Raw genomic sequence first — 22,751 nt, forward strand, 5'->3', positions numbered from 1 at the left:
ACAGGATGTTATTAAACCAGTTATGCTACACACAGGATGTTATTAAACCAGTTATGCTCCACACAGGATGTTATTAACAACCAGTTATGCTACACACAGGATGTTATTCAACCAGTTATGCTACACACAGGATGTTATTAACAACCAGTTATCGAGGGCCGAAGAACATAACCTCCTATCTGCAAAAATGTTTAAAATCTTAAAATTAAAATAAAAATAAAATGTAATTAAAGAAACAAATTTAAAATCTTACAGAATTTTTCAGATAGGAGGTTATGTTCTTCGGCCCTCGTTATGCTACACACAGGATGTTATTCAACCAGTTATGCTACACACAGGATGTTATTAACAACCAGTTATGCTACACACAGGATGTTATTAACAACCAGTTATGCTACACACAGGATGTTATTAAACCAGTTATGCTCCACACAGGATGTTATTAACAACCAGTTATGCTACACACAGGATGTTATTAACAACCAGTTATGCTACACACAGGATGTTATTCAACCAGTTATGCTACACACAGGATGTTATTAACAACCAGTTATGCTACACACAGGATGTTATTCAACCAGTTATGCTACACACAGGATGTTATTCAACCAGTTATGCTACACACAGGATGTTATTAACAACCAGTTATGCTACACACAGGATGTTATTCAACCAGTTATGCTACACACAGGATGTTATTCAACCAGTTATGCTACACACAGGATGTTATTAACAACCAGTTATGCTACACACAGGATGTTATTAACAACCAGTTATGCTACACACAGGATGTTATTCAACCAGTTATGCTACACACAGTATGTTATTAACAACCAGTTCTGCCACACACAGGATGTTATTCACACCAGATGATACCAGTGGGTTGACAGATACAGTATCAATACTGTACAACAGACAGTCTCCAGCTCATGGGTACAAGAAGCACCACCACAATTGAGCGGCTACCAATAACAGCAGATACTGAGCAGTACTTTGCTAACTGTTTGGCCCTTCTCTTAGGTAGACCAGCCATATGAAGGCCTCTGACAACAAATGTATGAACATGGCCCAGGCTGCCAAATATGAAAACTAAAAGTTGACATCTGTAACCCAGTTGTGATATGGCCTGCTCCAGCTGTTGGTATTTCAAGATCTTGGTTGAAAAGGCTTCCTCTAGGCTATGGTCAAAGGTGCAACTTCTAGAATGAGCACCTCTCTGTGATTTTCATTGACAATTACAGCATCAGGGGTGTTTGATTAAATATTAGAGAACACTTCTGAATCGTCACTACACAGACTGAACATGCTAGGCTTTACACACACACACACACACACACACACCAAGGAACAAGGACATGTAAATGTATATAATGTTGACAAACAAATAAACAAAGACACAGTTTTTTTTTTTTACTCTTTTCAAGCTGAAGTGTGTCTGTGTGTGTGTGTGTGTGTGTGTGTGCGTGTCTGTGTGCGTGTCTGTGTGTGTGTGTGTGTGTGCGTGTCTGTGTGCGTGTCTGTGTGTGTGTGTGTGTGTGCGTGTCTGTGTGCGTGTCTGTGTGTGTGTGTGTGTGCGTGTCTGTGTGTGTGTGTGTCTGTGTGTGTGTGTACCAGTACTCCCGGGTTTCCCTCCTGCAGCTCTCGGCGGTGGCGGGGGCCGTTGTCATGGTTACGCCCCTCCGCCCTGGCAACGGTGGTGCTGTTCCTCTCCACGGAAACCCCGGAACCCTGAGAGAGAGAGAGAGAATTCCATTTTACAGGGTCAACGTATGTCTGAATGGGACTGACCAGGGAAATCCGCTCAGGCAATTACCCTGGTCCAGACATGTATAATTACCCTGGTCCAGACATGTATAATTACCCTGGTCCAGACATGTATAATTACCCTGGTCCAGACATGTATAATTACCCTGGTCCAGACATGTATAATTACCCTGGTCCTGACATGTATAATTACCCTGGTCCAGACATGTATAATTACCCTGGTCCAGACATGTATAATTACCCTGGTCCAGACATGTATAATTACCCTGGTCCTGACATGTATAATTACCCTGGTCCAGACATGTATAATTACCCTGGTCCAGACATGTATAATTACCCTGGTCCTGACATGTATAATTACCCTGGTCCAGACATGTATAATTACCCTGGTCCAGACATGTATAATTACCCTGGTCCTGACATGTATAATTACCCTGGTCCAGACATGTATAATTACCCTGGTCCAGACATGTATAATTACCCTGGTCCAGACATGTATAATTACCCTGGTCCTGACATGTATAATGACCCTGGTCCAGACATGTATAATTACCCTGGTCCAGACATGTATAATTACCCTGGTCCTGACATGTATAATGACCCTGGTCCAGACATGTATAATTACCCTGGTCCAGACATGTATAATTACCCTGGTCCAGACATGTATAATTACCCTGGTCCAGACATGTATAATTACCCTGGTCCAGACATGTATAATTACCCTGGTCCAGACAAGTGTGAACGGAAGCCTGAACATTGCCTGGTCCGTCTCCTTTCACAGCTGTTCTGCATCGTACAACCAGCAGGGCAGAGCGCATAAGAAGTAACTTAAAAAAAATATCTTTTTCCAGTTGAACATAAACTAAACTATATAAATGCTGCTATTGTTTGCAAAGTTACAAGATCCTTACATCCCGCCATGTTTTTCAAAGGATGCGAAGTTCTCATGCAGCCTACTGGAGACGTTGTAGATGATCCCAAAGTCTGTTCAGACCCAGGCAGCGAGACCAGCAGGACAACACAACTACATCTTCTAACTGGATAGTACTTAGTTTCCAATGATAGTCAGCTAGATTACTTACTTAGCTAGCTTACTTTTACTTATCAAATGAACATTTTGTGATATAAACGCAGTGCCACACACACGTCTCCTCTCAGATGTCTTGCATCGTGCGTAGCCCGCAGCGCAGAGCGCATATCGTATTATGCTTTCCACCAAGTTCTCCCATACTGTGCTTGTGGACTAGTGGAGTATGTTTATATCAACGGTAATCAAGTGCTTTAGTTGGCGAGCGAACTTGGTGATGGTAAACACTCTAATACGAGTTGACTCGCTGGAATGAGACAGGCGCGCGAAATCGGTTGACACAGCTTGGGATTCCATGGAAATTACAGGGAACTATGTGTGACAGAGGCTAGAGTGTGTGTGTGTGTGTGAGGGTCTTACAGAGAGGTGCAGGGGGTCGGCCAGCAGGGCGGAGCTGCAGTTCATTGGTCCGTCGGCGGCATAGGAGGAGAGGTAGAGCAGGGGGGCGGAGCCTAGCCTGTAGGGCCACCGTACGTCCAGCATGGCCTTGCTGAAGGAGCTGGGGCCGCTGTTACGCAGCTGCCATGGAAACGCACAACAAAGACTGATTAGATACCAATATACACATCTGTGGGTCAGGGGGAGGGGGGAGGGTTAGGGGTCAGGGCCAGGATTATGTTAGGGTCAGGGGTCAGGGTTTTGGGACTTTCGGGCACTGCCCTAAACTGGTTTAGATCCTACCTACAGGACAGAAGCTACTATGTCTCCATTGGCAACTTTGTATCTGACCAAATTAAAATGACATGTGGGGTTCCCCAAGGGTCAATCCTTGGCCCCCTTCTATTCAATCTCTACATGCTTCCATCATAAAAAAGAACAAAATTGCCTACCACAACTATGCGGATGACACTCTGTTAGAGTTGAATGATGTTTTCATAATGTTATAATGTTGTGGATGTTTTGAAGAGGACACTCTGTACATTTTTGTCCTGTTCTGTGAATTCAGTAGGCTCCAACCCCGTGCTCTTTGCTCTGCACAAACTCACAAGCTTCTCATTGTACACTTTCTTATCTCCTGTTCTCAGCTAGGCTCCATTCCTTGGGGCCCGGTCATAAATCTGATTTTGCTAACACTGTACCTGTTCATGAAGCCCCATCCCCCTACCCATGTGTGTCTCTTTGTGTTTGATAATAAAAATACTGGCTCGGAGGGGGAAAGATTCAGTTTTGAATTCGAGGTCTCTGGGAGACCTCGGGTTCAATCTCCTTGCGCAAGAAAATGAATCCGTGTCTCTTTGTTGTTTGAAGTCTACTACGGTCTGTTTGAACTAGCGCTGGGTTAGCATCACCTGTCTTACAACCAGGTTGAATCAGAATATAGTATTTAACCCTATCTGACAATTGGTCCTTCGAGCCGGATCCCTACGTCGTCGGGGAGGAGACCAGGAGGAACGACACGCCGAAGTCTGTCGACAGCCCGGGATCGAGCGACCCGGAGAAAGTCCTGGGACGTGAATTCGCTCCAGGCCGGTGCGTTAGATGTCAATTCCTCCTTTTCTCCTCCAAAAGACGGCTGACGGGATCCCAGGCCAGACACAGACGGCAAAGACACCGGTAAATAAGCGGGTTATTCTCACCCTAAGAGAAAAAGAAAGATTGCAATCGAAATGAATAGTCTATCTATCCTAAATTGTACAAAATAGGAATTGTTTGACATACAAAAAGAATCCATTTTGAAAAATAGATGTATATCTTTTGTGTTATGTAAACAGTAGACTAATGGAACTTGGACTGTGAGTTTGACATACAAAAAGAATCCATTTTGAAAAATAGATGTATATCTTTTGTGTTATGTAAACAGCAGACTAAGAATGGAAACTGAAACTATGACTGAAAGTGAATACTTGTGAGAATTGACTGTCACTGGTGACGAACGGAGAAACAGAATATAACTCTGTCATCCGCGACGCACACTGCGGTGAATTAGGAAACTAGGTTTTGAACGACACGTTGTCTAGTAAAAACAGAAACATTGACATAAATAATGGGTAATTGTGGCAGTTTTGATATTAAGGGAAAAGATTAGAATAGTGTAGGATTGAAAGGTTATGTGTTAGAATTAGGGTCAAGATTAGGGATACTGTGGCCCCGCGGTCATGAGCCTGGCCGTGACAAATTGGGGGCTCGTCCGGTTTCGTTTTTCTAGCATTATTTTTGATCACCTTTTGGTAAGTAAATATTGCTTTTTTTCTATTGAATTCTACCCGGTACTTTTTTGCTTAATTCATAGTTAAAACATTGTGGTTCATCATTACTTGTGGTGCGACTCCCATGGCTTGTTGCCTTGATTGGCAGGGGGTGCCTTGTTAAGTTAATAAGCGCGTGTCTCTGTTAGTAGCCTAGGCAGAGATTTTGGTGAATGAACTGCAAACTGGTGTCGTAGTCAATTCCCCACCAGTTCAAAATTATCGCCTGCGGGTGTTTTTTTTGGAAGCCTTGAGTGGCATATTAAGCATTTTGGAGACACACTTATCGCATTTTTGTATATAATAGCCTATTGTTAATTGATCTGCGCGATCGTTTTGTTTGTAATGGTGCTTAGATAATTTTTTTTCTATTGGGGCAAGAGGGTGTATACAATTGGCTGTCAGTTGCGCACATGTAGGCTACGGGGCTGCCCTGGTAGGTTTACGGTCTCTCTCCTTTGAGTCTGGCTGAGCGTTTTTCTGTAGTGTTGCGGTACGGCGGCTAGAGCAATTGTCTCGGGGACACATTCTTAGCTGTCAGGTGGGCGACCAGCTTGCTGGGGGTCTAACCGGGCTGACGAGTTAGTGTTTAAAGATCCTCCCGCTAACGCATGAAGACTAGGGTTGAGCTTACTCAGTCAGGTCCTGGGGTAGGCAGTCAGATAGGGGCATGCTCCGTTGCGAGGTTGTCAATTTCCTCTGATGCGCGCTGAGTTGTCAGTGTATACGCCATCTTGGGTCCATAGGCCTACATTGTCCTGTACTTAATATTGTGATTTAATAAAATAAAAATGTCTGGAGTAGAGGGGTTTATAGCAGCTCCATCCTATGACTTATTGTACCGTTTTACTAAAGCTCAATTGTTATTGGTTGCAAAACATTATGATGTAGCGGTGGTAGAACAAAAGAAACATGAGCTTAGGGCATGTTTAGAGTCGAAACTGGTCGAGATGGCAATTTTGCCACAGCCTGTCAAGGGTTTAGCTTCGCCTGTTGCTAAAGCACCCTTTTACATTTGACCAGGAAAAAGAATTGCTCAAACTGAGATTAGACCAGGAATTTGCACTTGAGAAAATGAAATGTGAAGTCCAAATGCAAACTGAAACGGCTAGATTGGAGTTAGAGAGACATAGGTTGAATTTGATTGAAGACGGTAAAATCAGTAGTGAAGTCTTAAGTAGTGGGGGTTCTTTTGCTTCCAGGGGAGCAAATAGAGGCTCATTTGATACAGCAGGAAACTTGAAACTTTTACCTAAATTTAATGAAAGGGATCCTGACTCGTTTTTTTCGTTGTTTGAGCGCCTCGCTGACACTCGTGGTTGGCCAGATGCTGAACGCACCCTCATGTTACAATGTGTTTTTACAGGTCGAGCACAGTTGGCATATTCGTCCCTGAGCCGTGAGGATTCTCTGATTTATGAGAAAGTGAAGTCTGCAGTGCTTAAATCTTATGAACAGGTTCCGGAGGCCTACAGACAGAAATTTAGGAATTGGAGGAGAAACAAGAGTCAGACACATCTTGAGTTTACAAGAGAATTAGTTTTGCATTTCAATCGCTGGTGCAAGGCGTCTGATGTAGATGATTTTGATGATTTGTGTGATCTGATTGTACTGGAGCAATTTAAAAATGCTATTCCCCAGAATATAGCCACCTATATTAGTGAAAAGCAGGTGACTACTCCTGCTGAAGCTGCTGCGTTGGCAGATGATTTTACATTGATTCATAGCAGGGGTAGGTTTGGAGAGCCGCGCACGTTTGGTGAGTCTCGCGCTTATGTGCCAGAGCCTGGGTTTCAGAGGAGTACCTTTGGTTTTGATATGCCACCTGCTGGTCAGTCAGTTGCAACTGATTTTGGTCTTAGAGGTCAGAATAGTTCAAGGAGTTATGAGAATCAGAATAGTTCAAGGAGTTATGAGAATCAGAATAGTTCAAGGAGTTATGAGAAAGTGTGCAGTCACTGCCATAAAAAGGGGCATGTTAAATCTGAATGCTATGCTTTAAAGTCTAGAGGTAAGCCTTGGGCTCCAGTGTCTCATGGGGATGGGGCTAAAGGGGCTGGTTGCGCGGCGCCGGTGGTGCAGCGGGTTAAGTCTGCTGCCCAAGCCTGTGATTCGCTGTCCCAGGTGCGCTCTACACATGTTGAGTCTCCACAATCCTCTGACCTTGAATCTTACTTGCCATTCCTTACAGATGGTTTGGTGTCCCTCGTCGGTGGGGATGAGAAGGTCCCAGTAAACATTTTACGGGATACTGGGGCATTTGATTCGTTTATTTTAGCTTCTGCTTTGCCATTTTCTGATGCCTCTGACACAGGTGACTCCATTCCCATTCGTGGTATGGGTTTGGCTGTATTGCATGTTCCTCTGCACAGAATAATTCTTTCATCTGATTTGTTTCAGGGTGAGATGACTGTGGGTGTGCGCCCAGCGTTGCCCTGTGAGGGGGTGACCATGATCATGGGTAATGGCTTGGTTGGTGCACGAGTGTGGGCAGATGTGGCGCCACCTGTGGTGGTTACGTCTGTGCCAGTATTTAAAAGCAAGCCTGATGAAAGTGAACGGGAGTTTCCTGAGGTGTTCACTGCGTGTGCCGTAACTCGTGCCATGAGCCGTGCCACGCCTGACCCTGACAAAATGGTGGATGATGTGGAGCATGTGATATCACTGTCTGATTTTCCCCTGTCTGTCCCTCACAGTGAACTGGTGAGAGAGCAGCGGGCAGATCCAAGTCTGAAAGAGCTGTTTGAGGGAGCTCTCCCTGCTGGGGGGGTGAGGAACAGCGCCCATGCCTATTTCATTCACAATGAGGTATTGGTGAGGAAGTGGGTTCCCCATGGCGTTGAGTTTGTGGGAGACCCCATTTACCAAATTGTTGTGCCCTCCAAGTATCGCAGCTTGGTTCTGCAGGTGTCACATGATGAGGGTGGACACCTAGGAGTTTCTAAGACCTATGATCGCATCCTCCGTTACTTCGTTTGGCCTCGCCTTAAGAGGGATGTGGCAGCCTATGTAAAAACATGTCATACATGTCAGTTGACAGGAAAGCCGAATCAGAGCATTACACCGGCTCCATTGAGTCCGATTCAGGCAACCAGTCAACCGTTTGACCATCTCATTATTGATTGTGTAGGTCCCCTCCCTCCGTCTCGTACTGGGGCTAAGTATTTGCTGACAGTTATGTGCCAGGCTACCAGGTATCCTGCAGCTTTTCCCTTACGCAATATCACCACCAAGTCTGTAGTCCGTGCCTTGACTCAGTTCATTTCAATCTTTGGCATACCAAAAATCATCCAGTCTGACCAGGGTTCTAATTTCTCTTCCCATCTGTTCGCTCAGGTCCTGAAACAGCTGCGCGTTAAGCACAACAGGGCGTCAGCCTATCACGCGCAGAGCCAGGGCGCATTGGAGCGATTCCATGCAACTTTGAAATCTTTGTTGCGCGCCTACTGTACTGAGCTGGACGGAGATTGGGAGGAGGGGCTTCCTTGGATGATGTTAGCCGCCAGGGAGGTGAGCCAGGAAAGTACGGGTTTTAGTCCCAATGATCTGGTGTTCGGACACACAGTACGTGGCCCCTTGGCCGTTATCCAAGATGATTGGAAAGAGTCCGAACCACCAAAAAACTTGCTTAGTTACGTACTCGGCTTTAAGCATAGGCTTTATGAAGCCGGTGAGCTGGCAAAAGAAAAACTAGCTAGTGCACAAAAGAAAATGAAACGCCTTTATGACCGCCGAACTGAGCCACGGAAGTTTAGCCCGGGTGATCAGGTTCAGGCACTCTTGCCCATGGTTGATTCCCCCTTTTGTGCTAAATTTACTGGTCCACATACTGTAGTAAAGCAAGTGTCTGATCTTAATTACCTGATTGCTACACCTTTGCGTAGGAAGCCTAATCAGCTCTGCCACATTAATTTATTGAAACCGTATTATGACCGTGTGTCTGATTCTGTGGAGCAGGCGTCAGTTCCTGTTCGTCCGGCGTGTGTAGCCAGTACAGTAGGGGATTCCCCTCAGGTGGTGGCAGAGCCTGAGGAGGATGGCCTATCCAGTCCCGACCAGGAGTTGTTGACTGGAAGATTGAAAAATTCAGAGTCCTTTCGTGATCTTGGGAGCTCGTTGGGGCATTTAACAGAGGTTGAACGTACCCAACTGCTGCATCTTGTTAAGGATTATCCATCCATTTTTGGTGACACTCCCACGCAGACTCCCTTAATCGAACACGATATAGATGTAGGGGATGCTTCACCTATCAGACAGCGTTTTTATAGAGTTAGTCCTGACAAACGTAAACACGTGGACTCCGAGATCAGGTATATGCTTGAGACTGGTATTGCAGTGCCTACCTCGTCCAGCTGGGCGTCCCCGTGTCTCACAGTTCCAAAGCCTGATCACACACTGCGGTTTTGTACAGACTTCCGCAAAGTGAATAGTGTGACAAAGCCAGATTCGTATCCTCTTCCCAGGATGGAAGATTGTATTGACCAAGTAGCCTCCGCTAAGTTTATTAGCAAATTTGACTTGCTCAAAGGATTTTGGCAGGTGCCTTTATCCAAGAGGGCTCGTGAAATATCGGCGTTTATAACCCCCTCTGGTCTTTATGAGTATACTGTCATGCCCTTCGGTCTTAGAAATGCTCCAGCCACATTCCAACGGCTGATGAACATGGTTGTAGGTGGTTTGGAGGGGTGCGCTGTATATCTAGACGACGTCGTCATCTATTCTGACTCGTGGTCCACCCATCTTCAGCGTGTGCGTGCCTTGTTCGACCGCTTGGCTGGTGCGTGCCTCACCGTCAACCTGGCAAAGTGTGAGTTTGCCAGGGCATCGGTGAGGTACCTCGGTCGAGTGGTTGGTCATGGTAAAGTCTCTCTGGTCCAGGCTAAGGTGCAGGCTATAGAGCAGTACCCCAGACCTACCACTAAGAAAGAGCTGCAGCGTTTCTTAGGGCTAGTAGGCTATTATCGCAGCTTTTGTCGCAATTTTTCAACGGTAGTCACTCCACTTACTAACCTCCTGAGAGGTGACGCAATGTATGTTTGGAGTACAGAATGTCAACAGGCCTTTGTTAATGTTAGAGCTCTTCTTTGTGCTGCTCCAGTGTTGGCTGCTCCTCTTATGGATGAACCCTTCAAGTTACAGGTCGATGCCAGTCACGTGGGAGCAGGGGCGGTGCTTCTACAGACCGATGAATTTGGCATTGACAGACCTGTTAGTTTTTTTTCAAAAAAGTTCAACTCTTGTCAGCTCAATTATTCAGTAATTGAAAAGGAAGCCCTTGCCTTGGTCTGGGCTCTCCATCATTTTGATGTGTACATTATGTCCGGTCTCGCTCCATTGGTAGTCTTCACGGATCACAATCCATTGATCTTTCTAAATTCTTTAAAGTGCCCTAACCAGAGACTGATTCGCTGGTCTTTATTTTTACAATCATATACTCTGGACATACGTCACATAAAAGGGAAGGACAATGTAGTGGCAGATGCATTGTCCAGGGCCCCTTGTTAAGATAATTGTTTTTGTGTTAATTAATTTCCTGTTTTTACCCTTCTACTGTTCCTGCTCCTCTTAATTATGGCTTCATTGGTACCTGTTGCCGAGGTTGGAGTAATGGTGGTTGGTCCTGAATACAGGTGATTATATATTATTTTACTGTGGTGTGTTTCCCTGTTCAGTGATCCCTTTGGGACCCTGTTTCTATGGGAGGGGGTGTGACGGCCCTGGCCCCATATATTGTCCTGGCCTGTAATAACATCTGTTTCCCTGTCTGCAGAGAGGCCTCCTGCTGGACAGGGTTACTAATCAGGGGAATGCAGATCAGCTGGTGGACAGCTGATTGTGCCCCACCTGGTTCCAGGATCCGGGACATATAAAAGACCCATGCAGGCCTCAGTATGGAGGCCCCCTTCTAGGCACCATTATTTGTCTTATTTGTTTGTTCCTTGTTTCACACCATGCAACACTCACCTCACCACTTTCCACTACACTCACATTACACCACTGATTTACTGACTACCACACCTCATCTTATTATTGTATTTAGCCTCATTTAGTTTATAATAAAACATTTATTTTCATTACTTTAAAGATCGTGTGTGTGTCTCCCGTCTTTTGTCATGGTCATGAGCCTGGCCGTGACACCCTGGATAGGAGTAGGGAAGCATTCCCTGCGCCTAGAAACCCTGAACTATCAATTAGAGACATTTGTAAATGCATCCCTTACGATAAACGAAGCCCAGAACCGCGAAATCGATCAGATCAGACTGATGGTTAATGATTTTCTTTGTTGTAATGATATTTCTGGCTGTGCTCGTTTGTTGTGTCTTCCCCTGCTTCAAAGCTATGACTAACAAACTGATTTCAGGAATATTTGTACAACAAATGTTGACTCGAGAAATTATGATGGAACCTAAGTACCAACCTCTAACCCAAGTTGAGAAAGATGAATATTCATGTCTGTGATCTGTACGGCGACGTTGAATGACAGTTGAACTAGAAAATGTGAAAGCAAGATAGCTCTACCTGAATAAAGAGACGAATGTTTGTATCGTGATAAAATATGAAAAACAGCAGGGAAATGTTAGAGTTGAATGATGTTTTCATAATGTTATAATGTTGTGGATGTTTTGAAGAGGACACTCTGTACATTTTTGTCCTGTTCTGTGAATTCAGTAGGCTCCAACCCCGTGCTCTTTGCTCTGCACAAACTCACAAGCTTCTCATTGTACACTTTCTTATCTCCTGTTCTCAGCTAGGCTCCATTCCTTGGTCATAAATCTGATTTTGCTAACACTGTACCTGTTCATGAAGCCCCATCCCCCTACCCATGTGTGTCTCTTTGTGTTTGATAATAAAAATACTGGCTCGGAGGGGGAAAGATTCAGTTTTGAATTCGAGGTCTCTGGGAGACCTCGGGTTCAATCTCCTTGCGCAAGAAAATGAATCCGTGTCTCTTTGTTGTTTGAAGTCTACTACGGTCTGTTTGAACTAGCGCTGGGTTAGCATCACCTGTCTTACAACCAGGTTGAATCAGAATATAGTATTTAACCCTATCTGACACACTCAAGTCCAACCAAGATTAACAGGGTTATGTTAGGGTCAGGGGGAGGGGTTAGGGGTCAGGGGGAGGGGTTAGGGGTCGGGGGTCTCTGACCTCGTAGATGTGCTGCACCAGGGGGCCGATGTGGTCCTCCACCAGGGGGGGGTCGACTGGCTGCCAGTTAGAGATGGGCAGGAACACCTGGTCTGGAGCTGACACCCTGGAGGGGGGGGGGGAGGGGAGGGGAGGGGGGGGCAGGGGGGAGGGGAGGGAGGGGGGGGGGCAGGGGGGAGGGGGGGGAGGGGCAGACAGTTAGAGATGGGCAGGAACACCTGGTCTGGAGCTGACAGTCTGGAGGGGGGGGGGGGGCAGGGGGGAGGGAGAGGCAGGGAGACAGGTAGGCAGGCAGACAGGTAGGCAGGCAGGCAAAGAGACAGACAGACAGACAGACAGACAGAAAGGCAGACAGGCAGTCAGATAGACAGACAGACAGGCAGGCAGGCAGACAGGTAATAGGCAGACAGGCAGTCAGTAGGTCTATCACATACATCTCCTGTTTTGTCAACATGGTTTGAACAATAAAGTTGTCTGTGTTGTGGTGTAGAGGTTGCTATGGAGCGTTGCCATGCCGACCTACCCTCTGATCTCCACCCGGGCCAGGACGGCCAGCTGGGTGATGCTGGAGACAGAAGGACTGGTGCTGCTGAACTGGTTGGAGCTGGAGACCACAACAACATCAACAACAACAACCACAACAACCACAACCACAACAACAACCACAACAACAACCACAACAACAACATCAACAACCACAACAACCACAACAACAACAACCACAACAACCACAACAACAACCACAACAACAACAACAACAACCACAACAACCACAACAACCACAACAACAACCACAACAACAACAACAACAGCAACAACAACCACAACAACAACAACAACAACAACCACAACAACAACAACCACAACAACACCAACAACCACAACAACCACAACAACCACAACAACAACCACAACAACAACAACAACAACAACCACAACAACAACCACAACAACAACCACAACAACCACAACCACAACAACAACCACAACAACAACCACAACAACAACATCAACAACCACAACAACCACAACAACAACAACCACAACAACCACAACAACAACCACAACAACAACAACAACCACAACAACCACAACAACAACCACAACAACAACATCAACAACAACCACAACAACAACAACACCACAACAACAACAACAACCACAACAACAACCACAACAACCACAACACCAACATCAACAACAACAACACAACAACCACAACACCAACATCAACAGCAACAACCACAACAACAACCACAACAACAACCACAACAACAACATCAACAACCACAACAACCACAACAACAACCACAACAACAACATCAACAACAACAACCACAACAACCACAACCACAACAACAACCACAACAACAACCACAACAACAACATCAACAACAACAACCACAACAACCACAACCACAACAACAACCACAACAACAACCACAACAACAACATCAACAACCACAACAACCACAACAACAACAACCACAACAACCACAACAACAACCACAACAACAACAACAACAACAACCACAACAACAACCACAACCACAACAACAACAACAACAACAACCACAACAACAACAACCACAACAACCACAACCACAACAACAACAACAACAACAACAACAACAACAACAACAACCACAACAACAACAACCACAACAACACCAACAACCACAACAACCACAACAACAACAACAACAACAACAACAACAACAACAACAACAACAACCACAACAACACCACAACAACCACAACAACCACAACAACAACAACACCACAACAACAACAACAACCACAACAACAACAACCACAACAACAACAACAACCACAACAACAACCACAACACCAACATCAACAACAACAACACAACAACCACAACAACAACAACAACAACAACAACAACCACAACAACCACAACAACAACAACCACAACAACACCAACAACCACAACAACCACAACAACAACAACAACAACAACAACAACAACAACAACAACAACCACAACAACACCACAACAACCACAACAACCACAACAACAACAACACCACAACAACAACAACAACCACAACAACAACAACCACAACAACAACAACAACCACAACAACAACCACAACACCAACATCAACAACAACAACACAACAACCACAACACCAACAACAACACAACAACCACAACAACAACATCAACAGCAACACCACAACAACAACATCAACAACAACAACACAACAACCACAACAACACCAACAACAACATCAACAACCACAACAACAACAACAACAACAACAACCACAACAACAACAACATCAACAACCACAACACAACAACCACAACAACACCAACAACCACAACAACAACAACAACAACATCAACAACCACAACAACAACAACAACAACAACAACAACCACAACAACCACAACCACAACAACAACAACAACAACAACAACCACAACCACAACAACAACAACAACACCACAACAACAACAACACCACAACAACAACAACAACATAAACATCAACAACAACAACATTAACAACCAAATCATCAACAACAACTATACTACTGACTATACTTCTATTCTACTGACCTGTGGATCTGGAGGTCAAACCTGACGGATGTGTCTTGCTCTGACAGCTGGTGGACGCTGAAACGCAGCCCTGCTACCAGCTAGAGGAGGGGGAGGGAGGGGGGAGGAGGGAGGGAGGGGGGGAGGAGGGAGGGAGATTTTAGTGGCAGATAGACCTGGATGTCGTCAGTATAACAGTGGAAGGACACGCCAGTAAAGGAGAAATAGAAGGGGGCCCAGTATCGACCCTTGAGGAACCCCACAGGTGAGAGGGGCCTCCGAGGAGAAACATTCTCCTAGCTACACACTGTATGTGTGTGTCTGTGTGTGTCTGTGTGTGTGAGTGTGTGTATGTGTGTGTGTGTGTGAATGTGTGTGTGTGTACCTTGGTTCCTCCCTTCATGGGGTTCCCCAGGTCACACACCACCAGTCTGGTCTGGTTGTCTCTCTTGTAGGCACAGGACAATCTGGTCAGAGTCTGGAGGGGGGGGGGAGTAGACACCGTCATATCACCCGCTAAGCAGCCTGGGTGATTGAGTAAACACAAACATATAACAATGCTTTGTACAAGGCTGGAACGCCGTGAATTATGAATACTTTGCTCGCTAACGAGCGGTCACTACAGGGGTACGTTTTATAGCTGGTTGGCTTTGGTGTTGGGGGGGGGCAGGGTGAGGGGGGGGGCAAGGTGAGGGGGGTCTCACCTGGCTGTGGCGGACCACCCCAGTGAAGTGAGCTTGGGGGGGCAGGGTGACCCTCAGCTCGGCCTCGTACGCCCCCTCCCCCCCCCCCCCCGTTCCCTGCTGCCACCTGCAGGGTCAGCCCGTTGTCATCGCCCAGGAACATCTGCTCCCGGTCGCTGTGGGGGAGGGGGGGGAGGGGGGGGGGAGGGAGGGGGAGGGGGGGAGGAGGGGAACTTTGTTTCATCACAATAGTCTAAACAGATTCAAGCTTAATGTATCTAGCTTATGTAGCTTACTAGCTTTCTTACTTACCAAAGGCAGCTGTTATGTTTGTATTTACGTCATAGGGACTACCTGTTATGTTTGTATTTACGTCATAGGGACTATCTGGCCCAGACCCCCCCCTGCTGGTGGGAGGACCTTTCCACTGCTGTCAGGACTGCAGAGTCACTACCTATCTCCCCCCCCCACCCCCTCAATACAACTGTCTAATCCCTCCTTCCTCCTGTGACATCACAGTATGACATCACAGTATGACATCATCCTACCTGCTGACAGACAGCTGGAGGTCCGGCTTGCAGATGTTGTCGTTCCCACAGTCCAGTAAGATGTGGGCCTGGAACACACACACACACACACACACACACACACACACACACACACATATACACACACACACACACACACATATACACACACACACACACACACACATACACACACAAAGAGAGACGCACACACACACACACACACATACACACACGTACACACAGAGAGAGAGAGAGACACACATACACACACACACACACACACACATACACACACACACACACACACACACACAAAGAGAGAGACACAGACACACACACATACACACACAGAGATACACACACACACACACACAGAGACACACACACACACACACACATACACACACAGAGAGAGAGACACAAAAACACACAGACAGAGTAAATTGGAATGTTGTTTGGCCCTAAACAGAGAACACACAGTGGCAGAATACCTGAGTACTGTGACTGATGACAGACTCATCACAGTATGACATCACAGTATGACATCACAGTATGACATCATCCTACCTGCTGACAGACAGCTGGAGGGGGGCACCTGTCTGAGGTGTTGTGGGGGGGGGGGGGGGGGTACCTGTCTGGAGGTGTTGTGGGGGGTGCGGGGGTCCATGATTGGCTGCAGGCCGGTGATGTCAGCAGCACTGCGCTGGTCCAGCCTGACCACCAGGAACACACTGATGGGAGAGATCCTGTCCCTGAACTCTGACTGCTCCTACACACACGCACACACAGACGCACGCACGCACGCACACACACACAGGGTTAGGGTCAGGGTCAGGGGTCAATCTCACTCTGAACTCCTTCTGACTCACACTCCCTCCCGTAGTCTCAGATCTCCTCTGCCAACCAACTTGTCATCCCTTCTGCCCGCCTGACTACTATGGGATCTAGAGCCTTCAGCCGTTCTGCTCCCCGCTCTCTGTCTGTCTCCTAACATTCTGGAACTCTCTGTCAGTCTCCTAACATTCTGGAACTCTCTGTCTGTCTCCTAACATTCTGGAACTCTCTGTCTGTCTCCTAACACTCTGGAACTCTCTGTCTGTCTCCTAACACTCTGGAACTCTCTGTCTGTCTCCTAACATTCTGGAACTCTCTGTCTGTCTGTCTCCTAACATTCTGGAACTCTCTGTCTGTCTGTCTCCTAACACTCTGGAACTCTCTGTCTGTCTCCTAACATTCTGGAACTCTCTGTCTGTCTCCTAACATTCTGGAACTCTCTGTCTGTCTCCTAACACTCTGGAACTCTCTGTCTGTCTCCTAACACTCTGGAACTCTCTGTCTGTCTCCTAACATTCTGGAACTCTCTGTCTGTCTGTCTCCTAACATTCTGGAACTCTCTGTCTGTCTGTCTCCTAACACTCTGGAACTCTCTGTCTGTCTCCTAACATTCTGGAACTCTCTGTCTGTCTGTCTCCTAACATTCTGGAACTCTCTGTCTGTCTGTCTCCTAACACTCTGGAACTCTCTGTCTGTCTCCTAACATTCTGGAACTCTCTGTCTGTCTCCTAACATTCTGGAACTCTCTGTCTGTCTCCTAACATTCTGGAACTGTCTGTCTGTCTCCTAACATTCTGGAACTCTCTGTCTGTCTCCTAACATTCTGGAACTCTCTGTCTGTCTCCTAACATTCTGGAACTCTCTGTCTGTCTCCTAACATTCTGGAACTCTCTGTCTGTCTCCTAACATTCTGGAACTGTCTGTCTGTCTCCTAACATTCTGGAACTCTCTGTCTGTCTCCTAACATTCTGGAACTCTCTGTCTGTCTCCTAACATTCTGGAACTCTCTGTCTGTCTCCTAACATTCTGGAACTCTCTGTCTGTCTCCTAACATTCTGGAACTCTCTGTCTGTCTCCTAACATTCTGGAACTCTCTGTCTGTCTCCTAACATTCTGGAACTCTCTCTCTGTCTCCTAACATTCTGGAACTCTCTGTCTGTCTCCTAACACTCTGGAACTCTCTGCCACCTAACATTCTGGAACTCTCTGTCTGTCTGTCTCCTAACATTCTGGAACTCTCTGTCTGTCTGTCTCCTAAAATTCTGGAACTCTCTGTCTGTCTCCTAACATTCTGGAACTCTCTGTCTGTCTGTCTCCTAACATTCTGGAACTCTCTGTCTGTCTCCTAACATTCTGGAACTCTCTGTCTGTCTCCTAACATTCTGGAACTCTCTGTCTGTCTCCTAACACTCTGGAACTCTCTGTCTGTCTCCTAACATTCTGGAACTCTCTGCCACCTAACATTCTGGAACTCTCTGTCTGTCTCCTAACACTCTGGAACTCTCTGCCACCTAACATTCTGGAACTCTCTGTCTGTCTCCTAACACTCTGGAACTCTCCGTCTGTCTCCTAACATTCTGGAACTCTCTGTCTGTCTGTCTCCTAACATTCTGGAACTCTCTGTCTGTCACCTAACATTCTGGAACTCTCTGTCTGTCTCCTAACATTCTGGAACTCTCTGTCTGTCTCCTAACATTCTGGAACTCTCTGTCTGTCTCCTAACATTCTGGAACTCTCTGTCTGTCTCCTAACATTCTGGAACTCTCTGTCTGTCTGTCTCCTAACACTCTGGAACTCTCTGTCTGTCTCCTAACATTCTGGAACTCTCTGTCTGTCTCCTAACATTCTGGAACTCTCTGTCTGTCTCCTAACATTCTGGAACTCTCTGTCTGTCTCCTAACATTCTGGAACTCTCTGTCTGTCTCCTAACATTCTGGAACTGTCTGTCTGTCTCCTAACATTCTGGAACTCTCTGTCTGTCTCCTAACATTCTGGAACTCTCTGTCTGTCTCCTAACATTCTGGAACTCTCTGTCTGTCTGTCTCCTAACACTCTGGAACTCTCTGTCTGTCTCCTAACATTCTGGAACTCTCTGTCTGTCTCCTAACATTCTGGAACTCTCTGTCTGGTCCTAACATTCTGGAACTCTCTGTCTGTCTCCTAACACTCTGGAACTCTCTGTCTGTCTCCTAACATTCTGGAACTCTCTGTCTGTCTCCTAACATTCTGGAACTCTCTGTCTGTCTGTCTCCTAACATTCTGGAACTCTCTGTCTGTCTCCTAACACTCTGGAACTCTTCGTCTGTCTCCTAACATTCTGGAACTCTCTGTCTGTCTCCTAACATTCTGGAACTCTCTGTCTGTCTCCTAACATTCTGGAACTCTCTGTCTGTCTGTCTCCTAACATTCTGGAACTCTCTGTCTGTCTCCTAACACTCTGGAACTCTTTGTCTGGTCCTAACATTCTGGAACTCTCTGTCTGTCTCCTAACATTCTGGAACTCTCTGTCTGTCTCCTAACATTCTGGAACTCTCTGTCTGTCTCCTAACATTCTGGAACTCTCTGTCTGTCTCCTAACATTCTGGAACTCTCTGTCTGTCTCCTAACATTCTGGAACTCTCTGTCTGTCTGTCTCCTAACATTCTGGAACTCTCTGTCTGTCTGTCTCCTAACATTCTGGAACTCTCTGTCTGGTCCTAACATTCTGGAACTCTCTCTCTGTCTCCTAACATTCTGGAACTCTCTGTCTGTCTCCTAACATTCTGGAACTCTCTGTCTGTCTCCTAACATTCTGGAACTCTCTGTCTGTCTCCTAACACTCTGGAACTCTCTGTCTGTCTCCTAACACTCTGGAACTCTCTGTCTGTCTCCTAACATTCTGGAACTCTCTGTCTGTCTCCTAACACTCTGGAACTCTCTGTCTCCTAACATTCTGGAACTCTCTGTCTGTCTCCTAACATTCTGGAACTCTCTGTCTGTCTCCTAACATACATAATATTGACACTCTCTCCACTTTCAAATCCAGTCTTATAACACACCTTTTCACATAAAGGCAACATCTGGTTGATCTGCTGTGTTTAGTTTGTTGTTATGTCTGACTTTGCTGTTTTCATCTCACTCTGCTTAGTTGATTGTATAATGTTCTGATATGTGGTTTTAACTGTGTTAAGGTGTCCTTCAGAGCCTTGAAAGGCGCCCTGAAATAACATGTATTATTATTATTATTATTATTATTATTATTACTATGAGGTAGGCGTCCAGGGTCAGGGTCAGGGGTCAGGGTCAGGGTCAGGGTCAGGGTCAGGGTCAGGGGTCAGGTTAGTTACTATGAGGTAGGCGTCCAGGGTCAGGGTCAGGGGTCAGGGGTCAGGTTAGTTACTATGAGGTAGGCGTCCAGGGTCAGGGTTAGGGTCAGGGTCAGGGGTCAGGTTAGTTACTATGAGGTAGGCGTCCAGGGTCAGGGTCAGGGTCAGGGTCAGGGGTCAGGTTAGTTACTATTAGGAAGGCATCCAGGGTCAGGGGTCAGGGTCAGGGTCAGGGGTCAGGGTCAGGGGTCAGGTTAGTTACTATGAGGTAGGCGTCCAGCTCCTCGCAGGCGGGGGCTCTGTTGTTGTTGGCGGTCATGTTCTTGGTGTAGAGAGAGGCGCGGCTGTGGAGGAACAGCGCCCTCTTTACTGCCCCCTGCTGCTTCAGACGGTCCAACACCACCTCCACCTGAAACACTGGGAGGGAGCAGGGGGCTTTACATACATACAGCAGCAATACATACTATACAATATACAATAGATACAATACATACATACAGCATTAATACTACTACTATAATATACTACTACTACTATAATACATACAACACATACTAACCCTAACCATTAATACATACAATACAGTAAGTTTACATACAGCATTAATACATACAATAAAGGAAGAGGATAAAAATGACAAGAATATATATATATATAGAGAGAGAGAGACAGAGAGAGACAGAGAGAGAGAGAGACACAGAGAGAGAGACAGAGAGAGAGACAGAGAGGGAGAGAGAGAAAATAAATAGATAAACATTTAACATTTAAGATAATAGACAATTAATAAAAAGACATTGATAGAAGTGTTTGTGTTTAATCACAACTGCTGCAAAACATGAAGGTTTTTAGCTTAGATTTAAATATTTTAAGGGTTTGGGCCTGTTTGATTTCTTCAGGGAGTTTGTTCCAGGAGCATGCAGCAGCGTGACTGAAAGCTGCTGCACCGTGTTTGGTTTTCACTCTTGGAATGATTAGCTGATTAGTCTCAGCTGACCTTATGGGCCTTGCTGGAATATAGGGTGGGAGGAGATCTGATATGTGTTTTGGTCCAAGACCATTTTGTGATTTGTATGTAATTAGGAGGATTTTGAATTCAATTATCTGAGAGACTGGCAGCCAGTGCAGGGATCTCAGGATTTCTTTGTTTTTGTTAGAATCCTAGCAGCAGCGTTTTGGATGAGCTGCAGCTTATGAACAGCCCCTTTACATAGGCCTGTTAGTAGACCAGCCCCTTTAGATAGGCCTGTCAGTAGACCAGCTCCTTTAGATAGGCCTGTTAGTAGACCAGCTCCTTTAGATAGGCCTGTTAGTAGACCAGCTCCTTTAGATAGGCCTGTTAGTAGACCAGCTCCTTTAGATAGGCCTGTTAGTAGACCAGCCCCTTTACATAGGCCTGTTAGTAGACCAGCTCCTTTAGATAGGCCTGTTAGTAGACCAGCTCCTTTAGATAGGCCTGTTAGTAGACCAGCTCCTTTAGATAGGCCTGTTAGTAGACCAGCTCCTTTAGGCCTGTTAGTAGACCAGCCCCTTTAGATAGGCCTGTTAGTAGACCAGCTCCTTTAGATAGGCCTGTTAGTAGACCAGCTCCTTTACATAGGCCTGTTAGTAGACCAGCTCCTTTAGATAGGCCTGTTAGTAGACCAGCCCCTTTACATAGGCCTGTTAGTAGACCAGCTCCTTTAGATAGGCCTGTTAGTAGACCAGCTCCTTTAGATAGGCCTGTTAGTAGACCAGCTCCTTTAGATAGGCCTGTTAGTAGACCAGCTCCTTTACATAGGCCTGTTAGTAGACCAGCCCCTTTAGATAGGCCTGTTAGTAGACCAGCTCCTTTAGATAGGCCTGTTAGTAGACCAGCTCCTTTAGATAGGCCTGTTAGTAGACCAGCTCCTTTAGACAGGCCTGTTAGTAGACCAGCTCCTTTAGATAGGCCTGTTAGTAGACCAGCTCCTTTAGATAGGCCTGTTAGTAGACCAGCTCCTTTAGATAGGCCTGTTAGTAGACCAGCTCCTTTAGATAGGCCTGTTAGTAGACCAGCTCCTTTAGATAGGCCTGTTAGTAGACCAGCTCCTTTAGATAGGCCTGTTAGTAGACCAGCTCCTTTAGATAGGCCTGTTAGTAGACCAGCTCCTTTAGATAGGCCTGTTAGTAGACCAGCTCCTTTAGATAGGCCTGTTAGTAGACCAGCTCCTTTAGATAGTCCTGTTAGTAGACCAGCTCCTTTAGATAGGCCTGTTAGTAGACCAGCTCCTTTAGATAGGCCTGTTAGTAGACCAGCTCCTTTAGATAGGCCTGTTAGTTGACCAGCTCCTTTAGATAGGCCTGTTAGTAGACCAGCTCCTTTAGACAGGTCTGTTAGTAGACCAGCTCCTTTAGATAGGCCTGTTAGTAGACCAGCTCCTTTAGATAGGCCTGTTAGTAGACCAGCTCCTTTAGATAGGCCTGTTAGTAGACCAGCCCCTTTAGATAGGCCTGTTAGTAGACCAGCTCCTTTAGATAGACCTGTTAGTAGACCAGCTCCTTTAGATAGGCCTGTTAGTAGACCAGCTCCTTTAGATAGGCCTGTTAGTAGACCAGCTCCTTTAGACAGGCCTGTTAGTAGACCAGCTCCTTTAGATAGGCCTGTTAGTAGACCAGCTCCTTT

At 46.1% G+C, this 22,751-nt stretch overlaps 1 pseudogene across 1 annotated transcript in view; it reads right to left on the bottom strand.

Moving 5' to 3' along the window:
- The window catches only part of LOC308165709 (integrin alpha-V-like), a 57,383-nt pseudogene that overhangs the window by 11,159 nt on the left and 23,473 nt on the right, over positions 1-22,751 (bottom strand). Inside the window, exons 20-29 of the transcript in view lie at positions 20,373-20,519; positions 16,603-16,740; positions 15,990-16,057; positions 15,463-15,617; positions 15,144-15,236; positions 14,780-14,859; positions 12,711-12,791; positions 12,188-12,293; positions 3,212-3,370; positions 1,612-1,728 (exon numbers count right to left, since the gene is read on the bottom strand). The product of the transcript in view is annotated as an integrin alpha-V-like (transcript). The remainder of the gene's footprint in view (positions 1-1,611; positions 1,729-3,211; positions 3,371-12,187; positions 12,294-12,710; positions 12,792-14,779; positions 14,860-15,143; positions 15,237-15,462; positions 15,618-15,989; positions 16,058-16,602; positions 16,741-20,372; positions 20,520-22,751) is intronic.

The sequence above is a fragment of the Nansenia antarctica genome (genome assembly GCF_963989245.1).
Source record: "Nansenia antarctica genome assembly, chromosome: 9".
Classification (NCBI taxonomy): domain Eukaryota; kingdom Metazoa; phylum Chordata; class Actinopteri; order Argentiniformes; family Microstomatidae; genus Nansenia; species Nansenia antarctica.